Source organism: Leptonychotes weddellii, chromosome 12, assembly GCF_054177405.1.
Source record: "Leptonychotes weddellii isolate Sample4059 chromosome 12, ASM5417740v2, whole genome shotgun sequence".
In the NCBI taxonomy this organism is placed as follows: domain Eukaryota; kingdom Metazoa; phylum Chordata; class Mammalia; order Carnivora; family Phocidae; genus Leptonychotes; species Leptonychotes weddellii.
In genome coordinates this window covers 45,340,774-45,354,153 of record NC_138380.1, presented here as the reverse complement: position 1 = coordinate 45,354,153, position 13,380 = coordinate 45,340,774, and the positions used below count along the sequence as shown (strand labels likewise).

General features: G+C 42.4%; 1 long non-coding RNA gene across 1 annotated transcript in view; it reads left to right on the top strand.

The window, feature by feature from the left end:
• Positions 1-13,380, top strand: part of LOC115937609 (uncharacterized) — a 438,489-nt gene that overhangs the window by 424,063 nt on the left and 1,046 nt on the right. Inside the window, exon 9 of the long non-coding RNA XR_014139292.1 lies at positions 12,958-13,101. This is a non-coding gene — a long non-coding RNA (uncharacterized LOC115937609). The remainder of the gene's footprint in view (positions 1-12,957; positions 13,102-13,380) is intronic.

Genomic DNA, 13,380 nt, shown 5'->3' with positions numbered 1-13,380 from the left:
GGGATGGATTATTTCAAACATGGAAGCCTAAGCTACTGCTTACATCTTCCTCATTGGAAATGGACTTTACCTCCATCCTACCACTACCGTCCTAGGTAAGGAACCATGAATATAAGTAATTGGCCTGAATTCATAGTCATGGACAAGTTCATTGGACATCAGCTGACTTCATTATCACATATTTTTTATCTACTTAATTAAAGATTTTAATGAATCCAGTTTTTAATAGGCCACATTTCTTCCTAAAGAAAAGGGAACTGGAAAAAAATGTTAAATACTACCAGAGAAATTGATGATTTTTAAGCATCGTAAATTCAAGATAGTTGATTGTGTTATATCTCAGGGAAATATGAAATCAGGTGCACACAAAGCAATCCAATTCTCCCTGCCTTCATGAAACCTGCCTTTGAGTATTCATTTTTATTTAATTCTCAATGGAAAAAATGTTCTCCCTTAAGGCTTCTTTGTAGTCCCTTGTAATCACTATAGAGCCTGTGAGTCTGGGAAAGTTGGCATTCCCAGTTCTGTGCCTTTGAGATCCTGGATTCTCTAAAGGTCAAGGAGGATTCCACTCCTATTGTTCTTCTTGCTTGAGATCATTATGTAAGTGCTTCTCTCTAGTGTAAAAACCCCATGTGGGCTTTCCAAATACATGATTAGTAATAACAATAACAATTTTTTTAAGTTTATAACGGGGTAGAAAATACAGAATAATTACACCCATGTAAAAAAACAACCTCCCCTTAAAAAAATAAATGCATAGAAAAAATACAAGAAATACACTAAAATATTTATAGCAATTTTCCTTAGTCATGGAAGGTTTTAGTCTTCTTTCTATAGCCAATCAAAATGAAATGCTATTTAACTTCATAGAGAGCTTTTTTCCCCCTATTATTATGAAAATAAAGAATGGAAATTAATTAAAAGCAGTTTGAGTTTTATTGGGTTCTACTTTTCTATGCTGAGCATCAATTTTTTATAATAAAATGTATTTTATAATTTACATATTTTAAATTCATGAAGTAGAGCATGTTCGTCACCTGGCCCCAATCATCTGTAGGGGACAAGGCGGGCAGGATATGATGAACTGACTGTCTCCATGGTCCCTGGTGCTCCAAGTCCAGGGGATGCAGAGCTGGACGCCAGAGTGTGGCGTCAGCGCTGAGCTGCATGGTCTCTGAAGGGAATGAGTGTATAAGAATATTCCCTTTCACCACTTTTAGAAGCCAAGTTCCTGACTTACACAGGGGATGGGAGTTTGTAGGGGGGTGGGGGGAGTGTACCACATCACATTTTCACATTTTCATCTATCATAATTTTAGATCTTTACATCTCTGGAGTTGGTGATTGATAGCCTCCAAACACATAAACACTCTCCACCTGTACAAAATGCACCAGGGACTTTGCTCTCATAAAGGCAGGATCAAGGTGGGAGTGAATCAAATTCTAAAACCCCCTCCTTTGCAGAAGTAAGTCCCAGGATCAGCTGTGGCCGTGGAGGGTGACAGTTTCTGGATGCTGTTACCGTGCAGCAAATTGAAGTTTTGTAGTCTTATCTATTACCAGAAAAGCCCTCTAAAAAAAAAAAAACCAACCCAAAAAACAAAACAAAACAAAAAACATAGCCAGTGGGGGAGAAAGCAGGAGCCCCATCGTCTCATTTTTAACTAGGACCAGCTGAAAAATGAAGGCAAGCACCACACAAACCATCTTATGTCTGCCAATTCATTTCCTGGCCCCAAAAGGAAAAAAAAAAAACCAAAAACCAAAAACCCTCGTGTTTCCTCTCAAGCAGGCCAAACATGGCAGAGCACCAGGGGAATTCTGAATGGAATCAATTGCACTTGTTACTAACTGAGTTTTCTTTTATTCTTATATTACCAAGGGCTGGATACTCAGCTGCAAGCAATTATAATGAAGAGTTACTGAGTAATGGTTTCCAGATTGCTCCATGATGGGGCATTAATTGAAAGGGACAATTTAAGAGCTTAGGCCATGTAAATGCATTTCTTATTCTGTCAGATTGAGAAATTTCTGGATGCAAAAGGGCTGAAATGCTCAGAACTGATAAAGACTTAATAATGCCCATTTAAACCAGCATTTTCAAAATGAGTTTCATGTTTTTAAGAGAACAAATATAAAACGGTGAACCTGTGGGCTTGTTCATTCAATCAGGAAAATATTCTAAATAGCCCATTTGCATGCCACACTCAGGCGTATACATTATACAAAATGTTACTTGATTAGTCTGCTCTGCATTGCAAAGCCAGTTCAGGTTTCAAGTAAACTTTTATTTTTCAGGTTACATGCTATCATAATGCATGTTAAGCTCTGTGTGTGTGTGTGTGTGTGTGCACTTTAAAATTGCAAACAGCATTTAAAAACACAGAAATGAGTTTTATATATGTGCACATGATTTGAAAATTTAAAACAGCATTTAAACAGATTTGCCTGCATATGAAAATAGACCTCCACGGAAATTAATTACCAAGTCCATATCAGAGAGCTTCATTTTATCTTTTTTAAGGTAGACTTTTATTTCCCTGAACCCCATTAAACAGAAACATTTTCAAAAAGGGTTCTCTGTTATGTCACAATAAGGACAAGTATCAAAGAGAATAAGAGAGTTAAAGCCAGACAAGGGGAAAAAAAGAAGCTCCACCCCTCTAAAACAAGAGTAGAACCAGCTTAGGAGGTCTAATTTCAGACTTCTACATTAGTACTGGTTTTATTTTTGAAAAGGAAGGAAGGAAAAAAAGGAGGAAGGAAGGGAGAGAAAGGAAGGAATAATAGGTAATAGATAGCTGATGGATAGATAGGTGATAGATTATACAGATCAATAGATAGGTAGATGATGGATGGATGGATGGATGGATGGATGGATGGATGGATTGGGTGATAGGTGATCGAGAGACAGATATATTGATAGACACAGAAGCAGACACATTTCAGGACTTAAATTCAAAGTTGAAGGTGGAAAGAAGGGCATGGCTGCCACCACGTTCTCGTTCTGTTTTCTACATCTGAACTGCCATCTGAGAATTGACCTTTCACCCTTCCTTCTACCTTAAGCCTCTCTCTTTCCCCCGTCTGGCTTTGTGCAGTGGAGTTGCGGTGCTGATGTTGGGCTTCCCCTGGAGCCTTGACCCAAACCAGGACATGGAAGGCCAAATAGGGCAGGAGTGAGAAGTGGTCACCGGGGGTAAACGGAGAGCATCCAATCAAAAAGAATGAGAGGGAAGGCCTCATTATTATTATTGTTACATTACCCATTTTCATTCATTCATTCAACAGGCTATGGTGTATGTGATCCCCCTCCCCTGCCCCCTTCTATCACTTCAAATGCTGGCTAAGCAAAAAACCAAGATGAAGACGTCCTACCTGTTCTCAGACCTACCATGGCTTATTGGTCCATCGAAAGACTACTGCTTGGTTCGAAATCTTTCTTACTGGATTAGTCATTCATAGAACGAAAGCCCTGGTTTAATATCTGACTCTTCACTCTGAACTGTTGTTTATTTGGTGACAGTTAATGGTGAAAAATCTGGTGGTTTTTGTGCTCCTTCTAAAGTCAAGGCCAAGCCCCAGCAGAATGCCTCAGATGGCAGTCCTCGCACTAAGATGCCCGAAGTTAAAAACAAACCACTTGAATAGTGGATGGTCAGTTTGGTTCAGGAGTCGAGAACCTTCAGAAGCAAGGATCTAATTAAATTTTTCAAATGGTACTGTCAAGGATCCAAGACGAGATAGAGGAAAGCATATTTCTTGCCACAAAAGAAAATAGGGTGCCATGCATTTGCAAGGCTATCCTTAGCAAACAGCATTGTCTAAAATGGTTTTCTTTGGTCCAAAAAACACCTACACTATGTATCTGCCCTTTCTTTTGCTCTCCTTTCTTCTTCCTAAGTTTTTCAGTCATTCAGAAATCTGAAAAAAGTAATGGTGAGTTCCAAAACCCCATTTGTTTGTTTCTAAGATCTGAAGAGAAAAGGTCTCTTTTTAAACATCCTGAATTTACAAATAAAGACACTGAAGAGGAAGAGGTGGACAGTCTCTCTCAGTTGCTCCTGTGATTTCTCATGTTGTGGATTGCACTGATAAATTATCCTAAATCATGTCATAATTTTGCCTGAGAAATGTAAGCGTCATGGGACCTGTTGAAAATACGAAAGGGGCAATCTTCACGTAGCCAGTCACCGGGTTGCTGCAATTCCTGGGAGCCACGGAGCACCCCAACAGACCCAGTGAGCTCCAGGTCAGACGGCTCCTATAGCAGCAGATGTGGGAGAGACTGATTTGGGGAAATCACTCATTTAAAGTGCAGTTTAAGAAGTGTCCTTATTCTCAGTACTCCATAGAACCGGGGGGAAAGAGAGTCAGAACACACTCTCTTTTGATAACATAGTTTAAGCTGAAAAAAAAAAAAAAGTTGGAGCCAGCACGTGAAGGTCTCCCCCACTTTTGGACAGTTTGCATCACACCGCTTCGCTTTTATCAAAGACCTCCCTTAGTACCTATTTTCGCTAACCAAAAGAAATCCAAAGAGGATTTTCATTTTTATATAACAAAACGTGAAAAGCAAAAACAGCACCCAGTTTTGGTTTGCAGGGAGCCGTTAACAGAGGCAGCATGCACCCCCCGAGCAGCGAGAGTGGCCCCGCCAAGCTCCTTTCCCAGGACTCCACTCAGCCCCTCAGCATCCAGCTGCCACAGCTTTGAACTGTCTGTGAGCATCTCTGCTTTATCTCGATTTATTCTGTGTATCCATTAGCAAGATGTGTCCTATGGTATCAGAAAAGCCTAAGAGAGGTTGTATTTTGGGTCTGGGAATGCTCAAAAATTTTCCATCTAAATTACTGGTAATTGCTTCTTGATTTTTCACCATTTCGGCTTCTGAAAGGATTCATAGGAAAGCTGTACTTTCAGGTAGTGGGGGAAACCTATGCATGCATAATGGAACCATATATGCCCATGGTTATCCCCATAACCTTGGATCCTGAGCCTATACTTAATTTCAACAGCTTACAGAAAAAAAATTAATATTAAATTTGTAGGTGTGCAGCAAAAGGTTTGGAAGTTGATTTAGAGGGGTTGATTTTGTTTTTTAACTGCTTCAAAGTTGCTAAACTATGGATAATATGCTGAAGAGACCTGATTTTCTGCATGACCAAAAATCCAGAGTTGGCAAGTTCATCCTTACCCTAAGCAGTTTTGCTTGAATCAGTACCTGGAAAAACTAGGCTAATTCCTGTTTACATACTCTTTCAAGCAGGGCAGGCGCAACATTTGAGAGGGATTAACAATCAAAAATTGAAAATCTACCATCACTACACAAGCTTGCCTTTTCATTTTGGACAGATCATAAAACGCATAACATGGGCCAGACCCTAGTCCAGCAGCCATTCGAATCCTAATTTTTAAAAATAGCTTTTATATGCAACTGCTCTCTTTTCAATAAAACAAAGATTTGTTTATAGCTACAATTTAATTAAGAGCCTTTTCAAAGAGGAAGATCTGGAAACCAGGGATCTTATTTTTTTTCTCTGTTTTTTTTCCACCAGAGTTGTTTGTTTATTGGTTTAATTTTCCCTGAAGTAAAAATACACTTTGAAATGTAACATGTCATTATGTAATTTGTAGTAACAAAGTGCAGGCCCTCGCACAAGACAGCAAACAGGACCGCTCCAGCTCACAGACAGTCCCCACATCCAGTCCCCCCTCCCCATCTGATGAACAGCCTGTGTAAATATTCAGCCAACCAGAACCCTGGCCAGTGCAAAATCTGGTCAGCCATAAAACTGCCAGCCAAACTCAGACATGGGGGGTTTATGCAGAAATCTTAATTTGGGGGAAATGATCAAAACTAAGATGACATGGTCCCAAAGGAGATAGGGAAGGGCTGACCTTTATTTCCATTAACCCCTCCCTCTCCCTGAGCCAGAGAGGGATGATATCACCACTGGGGTGAAATGTTGAAGAAAATGCCCCTGAGATGCGGGGTTGTGGTTGTGGAGGGAGTGGAGTCAGAAGCTCAACCTCTTTAAGGAAAATCTCGGAGAAAAAAAAAAAATAAGCTTCTGTTTTAAGGAGAAACTTTAAATTGTCGGAGTTGTTTTGAAAGGGTCCTATTTTGACATATCCAGGATGGACTCCCTCAGTCAGCATGCTTTCTGGTGGTGCAGAGAAAAAGAATAGGTGTTCTGATTGTGTAGAAATTAATGGAATTGATATACAAAGGGGTGTTTTGTGAGCTTTTTTTTTCCTTCCCACAAATCTCATTGCTCTTGGCAAAAGACTTCAGACCCTTCACATAATGGAAAATTCAAAATGTTCATAGTAAAAAAAAAGTAAGAAACATATAGATTTTATTTTTTTTAAGAATACTCTCTCAGGATGGCTAGCATTTTTTTCTTGCTTAGGGCAGTATTTCATAGCTCATTTTGGAGGCTACCCAACACCTAATTTTTAACAAAATTGAGTTTTTTAATTCACCTTTAAAAAAATACGCTGGTGGTAATGGCACTGATGGAATTACCTATGACAAAGGTACGTTGCATTAGTCTGGTTCTTTGCCTTGAATGGCTCTTGGGTTCCTGGTTACGATAGAGAACTGGCCTTCCCTGAAATTCCCTACTATTCTCACCTTTTGCTCTAGTCTTGCTCCTTAACTTTGAATTTCCATTTTTCTTGAGAAACAAGTATGATCAGCCATTTTATAATGCTCTCTAGGATTGTCTGCATCTTCTTTGGTATATATATGCCACGATTTCCCGGGGCAGTAAGCGAGGCAGCCTGGGGAATTGAAGGGGCACTAGATTCAGAGTTTCAAAACCACGATTCCTTTACAAGCCCAACCACAGATGAATCGTACCTTGGAAATGTTTCCTCACATCTCTAAGTCTCTGTTTCCTCATCTGTGAAAAGGAGAAAACTTTGCGCAACTTATATGAAACAACATTTGGTGATGCTTCACAGAAGGCTGTCAGCTTTTGCCGTCTCCCTCCCACCCTCATCAGCTTACGTCAGCTCGTGAGAGGCTTTCATCTCTAACTCCGCTAAACAACTTCCAAAATTCCATTCCCAGGGTGTAGCTTGATGGAAAGAGTTTCCTATCCTAAGGAAAAGAGTTTCAACGGAAATGTTTTGTTACATTTTTGTTAAACTCATGGCCTCACACTGAATTGCATGCACTCAACCTCAGAAAAACAAGTTGGGACTTCCATTCCAAGTGAGTTGAGAGGAGGCAGTTCTGCCTTCACTCCAAAAACCAGCAAGATAATTTCTAACATTCAAGAATCAGGAATGCATACAGTCCCTGCATGGGGGGGCAACAGTTTTGTCACGAGGTGAAAGAGAGCAGAGATGCTAAAGAAGCCTCCTCTCTGATGGAACGTTCACCAACTTGTGGTTGTTGGACCTTCTCTGGCCCAGGCTGCCTTCCACCAATTCTTTCGTTGTTGGAGTGAGGGCAAGTAAGGATAAACTACAAAGCAGAAGACTTCAGAGAGTTACACAAAACACTCTCCCAATTCTGTGAGTTATTGAACTTGAATCTACCTTGAAAACCACAATAGATTTCCATCTTCTTGGGATGACAGAAAGCAAGAGGATATTCTAAATGACCTTTTCCGTCTTACACATCTCTTTCAAAACATTTCAGTTTTCCCCATATCATCCCACCCATCACCTCCAGCTACCCTGTGAGCACTTTGTGCAGAGTCGAACCTCAGATGCTCCCAATGATAAATTAGTTGTCAATACACCGACAAGTCACTTTTTCCAAAGCCTCCTGGAGGAGAAGCATATTCTACTTCCTCTCAAAGGCCTGGAGCTACCTGCACATTAGCATGCATGGGAGAAAATTTTTATTCACATATTCAAGCTGCATTAATCTGTCGAAAGGAGGACGGATTCTTAAATGGAGTTTTAAATAATCCTCCCCTTTGAGATCATCTGCGCTCACAGCCCAGTATTTGTACAAGATGAAATGATTTACAGGATCGCGCCTGGAAAACTTGGAGGGCAACTCCAAAAGGCAAGAGCATGTTGCAGTAGATCATTCATCCTGCCAGGGAAACTTTTATAATCTCCAAACTGCTCTGAGACACCGCTGTCTATCCAGGGCAGAGGACTCATCAAAAAGGCGGGAGGTCTGTTGGCTACGCAGCCGGCGTGGAGAGCCGGAGGTTTTGGCAGGGCACTTCCACCCCAAAAGCAGACAGAGTCCTGGAAGCACGCTCGCATAAACAAAGCAGGGAGAGAGCTTCAGCTCTGCAGTGAGGCTCACCCTTTCCCAGATCAAAGCCTGTGCCAGAGAGACAGCTCCGTGGAACACGGTGTCCTTTCTGGAACATCCAAGTCCGGGGGAAGAGACTTGAACTGGAGCCACCACCTTGCCACCTGTAGCCAATGGCTTAGTGTGCAAAGGCTCTCCCAGGGTGGGGAGACTGCTCAAACAGCAGAAAATCAATGAAAAGATAAGACAACACAAGGGAGAGAAGTTTCTACCTCCAGCTGTCACAAGCTCAGATCAGCTAGTTTGTGCAAAAATTGCATCCAGCCAAGCCTCTCTATGGAGTGTAGAAAGAGGATGAAAATCAGTACAGGGTCATGGTTAAGAACACAAGTTCCAGGGGCGCCTGGGTGGCTCAGTCAGTTGAGCGACTGATTCTTGGTTTCGGCTCAGGTCATGATCTCGGGGTCGTGAGATCGAGCCCCATGTTGGGCTCGCCACGCTCAGCAGGGAGTCTGCTTGTCCCTCTCCTTCTGCTCCACCGCCCCCCACCGCTGCTCTCTCATAAATAAATAAAATCCCCCCAAAAAAGAACACAAGTTCCAAAACCCAAGTTGTTTGCCTTTGGCACTCTGTTCTGCCACTTGCTAGGTGCATGAGCTTGAGCCCACCACTGCACTTCTCTCTGCCTTCATTTCCTCACCTGCAAAATGGACCTAATAACACCTACTCCATAGGATTTAATGAGTGATTGGCCCATAAGAAAGCTCTAAAAAGGTTGCCATTATTAATTGAAGCAACATAGTCCTGGTTTTAAACAGGTTCTGCTACTTAGTAGTTTTGTGAACTTGGAGAAATTACACAATTTGGGAGCAACTCACTCATCTGTAAAATGGATTTTAATACACCCTGGCACTGTTGCCATGGGATTTGGTTTTATCTGGCACACAGTAGGCATTTAGTAAGTGGAACCTCTGATTATTACCATTTTCCCCGTTTTCCAAAGGAGGTAGCCCACAGGTTTCGTTAGACTGGAAGAAAAACAGCCAGTAAAACTTAGAATCCTCTTATAGTCCCAAAGCTTCACCCATATGCAAAAGAGAGACATCCCTGGGGATGACTGGGTCCTGAGTGTTTTTAATACACACCTAATTTTATTTTAAGAGAGAAAAAGGAACCTGGAAGTGTTCCCAAATTTAACATCTGCACGCGGCGGGGATGACGAAATGCATTAGTACCGAAGAATAACGTTCTCCCATCTTCTCGGAAAACATCTGGGGTATTAGCCTCCCCTCCGCTCATCCCCCCCACCTCCCAACACAAAGCTGGCTCTCGGCTGACAGTTTATCAGAGATAAATGGAAACACCTGGGAGCCAGATAAGGCCAACTGAGTGTGATCAGCTGAGGAGCCCTTGGGGACGCATGCCACTCCGTATTTCTTTTTCCACACAAGGCAGGGTGGGAGCACGATCTAGCTCGTGACCGATGGCAAGGCTCACTTTCACATTCATCCTTTCCTTCATTCATTCCAAACAACCTCAAGAGGTCAGCCGGCCCAGCTTCCTGCCCGAGGTAGGTCAACACTGAAACCACCAGGTAAGTTAGATGTTTATTGATCCTGCTTTTCACCATTTCTGCCAAAAGACATTCAGGAGCTAACTCTGTGTTTTGTTCAAATCTTTGACCACCTTTCTTTTTGTCAAACCAAGCCCTTTCTGGCTAAATCTTCCTGTCCTACAGAGACGTGCAACATCATATAATCTCTTGTTCCCTGTGGTCATTCAAACAAATATTTTTGTTGCCATCTCTACCTTCCCAAACTTGAGAAATTTTAAATCTCCTTTTCTTCCCCTGTCTCTACGTTATGCTAGACTAAACAGTCCCTCTCCCCTCTAACTTTCTTCAGAGGTCCTACTTGCCTCCCCTTTAATTAGCTGATTCCTTTTCTGTCAACTCATTCCAGCTTCTACACATCATGTAGAGGCTGAAACTGGACACAGAACTCTAATACTTGACAACAGATCCAGCTGCTATTAAAGTGAGATTATTCCAGTGTGTGTTTTAGCACAGCCCTGCCGGGATATATGATCCCTAAGCAAGTTGCATAACATTTTTGGGCCTCAGTTTCTTTAGTTGTGAAGTTGTTTCAATCATAAAGAACAAGGACTGTGAACATGGCATTAGGGAGACAAACCAGCAGGCAGTAGAGACTTTCTAAAAGAACTGAATTCAGAAAGACATATAGGGGTTAACTAGGTAAAGAAGGAAAAGAGAAGAAAGCAATCCTACCAGAGGCAACTACATGTGCAAAGGTCCTGAGGCCCCAACTCCTATGAACCAGGATGACCAGATCCCAGAAAACAGGGAAGCAGGTCGCAAAATGAGGAAATGAAGGTAAAGGAGGTAGGTGCCAGGTGACATAGGGCCTTGTTAGCTATGATAAGGATTTTAGTCTCTCTCCTAAAGGCACTGGGAAGATGAGATACTTGTAAACAGCACATTTTGTACAATTTCCAAGAACAGTGGCTACAGAATGGATTGAACACAGAGCAGACATGGTGAGAATAGAAGACTCTGGAGGTAATCTAGGTGTGGAAGTGTGAGAAATTGGACCATGGTGGCAGTGTGAAGATAGAGAGGCATGAACAGATTTGGAAATGAGGATCCACAACCCTTACTGATGCAGAGGATATGGCAATGAGGGAGAAGGGGGTGTCAAGGACGGCTACCAAGTGCCTGCTTGCTCATCTTTGGATGGCGGTGCTGTTTATTGAGAGCAGGAATGTTGGGGGAGGTACAGGTTTGAGGGAGAAGGTCTGAGTTCAGTTTTCGGCCATGTGGAGTTTGAAATGCTATGAGATGGCCAAGTCAAGATGTTGAATAGGCAAATGGATTTATGGCTGGGAGCTCTGGGGAAAGCCTAGACTGGAGATGTAGATTTAAGATTCATCAGCATATAGATAATAATTAAAACCATAAGCATGGATGAGCTCACAGACAGAGGGTGTAGGATGGGAAGAACAGGGCAGTGGATCAAGCCTTGAAATTTTCCAATACTTAAGAGTCAGTAAAATGGAAGATGAGCCAGGAAAAAGACAGAGGAGAATCCCCAGAGATAGGAGAAAATTAGGAGAGTGTTAGGTCATGGAACCCAAAAGAAGAGGGTGTTTTGAGAAGAAGGGAATATCAACAGCGAGGCTGTTACATTTCCTCGTCTTTAATGACCTAATCCAGGTGACATTGCCATCAAACTTTCATGAATGTGTGCAGTGCTGGGTTTTTCCCACTTGGAATTTTGCCATTTTTCCTAGGCACACAGTGGTTTCTTGTTGGGTGTTGTGACCAAACTTTCTATCCAATGGGATTAGTACAGAACACTGGTTACCTCTCATTTATCCAGAGGCTTCTGCTATCCAGACTGCGATCAAGAATTAGGGAGAAAAAAAACCTGAAAAACTTTAAGATTGTTATTACTAAAATCTCGCCATGACTATTTGTGCATTTACTAAGAGGAGCCCTTATTTAGCCTTCACTCAGAACCTTTATTTTAGAAGTTCTGAAAAAGTTGGCATTTGGTTTCTCACAGCACAGTGAAATGGAAAGAACCTTGTGGGGAGGGGCTCGGGTGGAGGAGGACAGGAAGCTCACAGAGGCAGTCAGCGGCCCTAGGAAGTAGATTCAAGTGTACAAAAGGCCAGCAAAAGAACAAACCATTAGAGCACTCTGAGTTCAGGTAGTGAGGCATAAATACACCCTCCTCTCAGTAAGCCTTGGGAAAGTATCACACTCTAATGCCTGATAATAACAGAGCAATCAAATAAATTTTAAATAAATGTTTGCTACATCAAAATAGAAATTTAAAAAAGCCTATCAGGTGGTTTTCCATATTCTTCTGTCCCTTTGTATTTGCTATAAACTGGTAGTTAGAGCTGGCAGCTCAATGGGATTCCAGTTGGATCTTGTGGTAAGCATTCGTCATAGGAGGTGATGTGAACCTCAGGTTATTCTGACATGTCAGGACTGGCCCGTGGAGTCCGGTATCGTCAATCGTCATGTCCATTTTGAAGTTCCTGTTGACCTATCATCTACTGGTTTTGCAATTATCATTGCCTAGATTTATTTTTTCATTCAGAGTAGAAAAATCTAGAATGCAGCAAGCTCTACAACACCAAGCACCTAGTTTCTTCAACAAACAAATTGCAAAGAGAAAAGGGGCAAAGGGAAGCCACAGATTAAAAGAGGCACAAACCCCAAATGCAATGTGAAGGCTTTGTCCCGCTTATTAGTAAACAAAAATTTATGAGTCAACTGGGGGCATTTTAACACTGACCAGAAATGTGATCTTATAAGAAACTGTTACTTTCAGGCTTGATAACAACGTTGTAATGACACATTTTAAGAAGCTGCTATTTATCGAGATAGTACTGAAGTATCTATTGATGTAACGATACGATGTCTGGTGTTGGCTTCAGAATAATCCAGGGGATGGGGCACCGGGCCCTGGAGGTGCCGGCCAGCGGGCCTGTGGAGGAATGAGATGAGCAGGCCCGAGAGTGGTTGGAGCTGGAGGATGGGAACCCGGGGTTCATGGGCCCTGCTCTCTGCTCTCTATAAACGTTGGAAATGTTCCTTTTAAAAAGCTTAAAAATAGAAAAAAAAAATAAGTCATTTCCTTTTCGCCTCGTTATTTTGGAAGACAAGATTTCTAAAATGCCTTCTTCAGCAGGGCGGATGAAACAGATAATTTGGAGCATCTGCAGAGACATGCCTGGGGCCGTGGGGGTGACCCTGCTGTTCCCTCCTTAAGGAAACACCAAAGCGAAGCCAGCCGCAGGGAAGAAATCATTCCACATCCACACCGTGACAGGTCAGAAAGCTTCGCTCAGAAACTATTTCTAATCCAAGACACTCCCAGACTTCAGTTCTCACAGCAAAAGCCTGTGGCCCATGGCAGTCTGACTCAGCAGGGTGGCTGAACGGAGGGCTCTGGGCCTCAGTGGCCCATGTCTGAAGTCCGCTTCTCTTCCCTTCCTCCCTCCTCTGCCCCAGAGACGTCACCATTTGTTGGCTAACTCAGTGGTAGCCACGAGGTTGGGGGGAAGCTGGTGGCTGGGGGTGACCAGTTCAGGGGCTACCCAGGATCCAT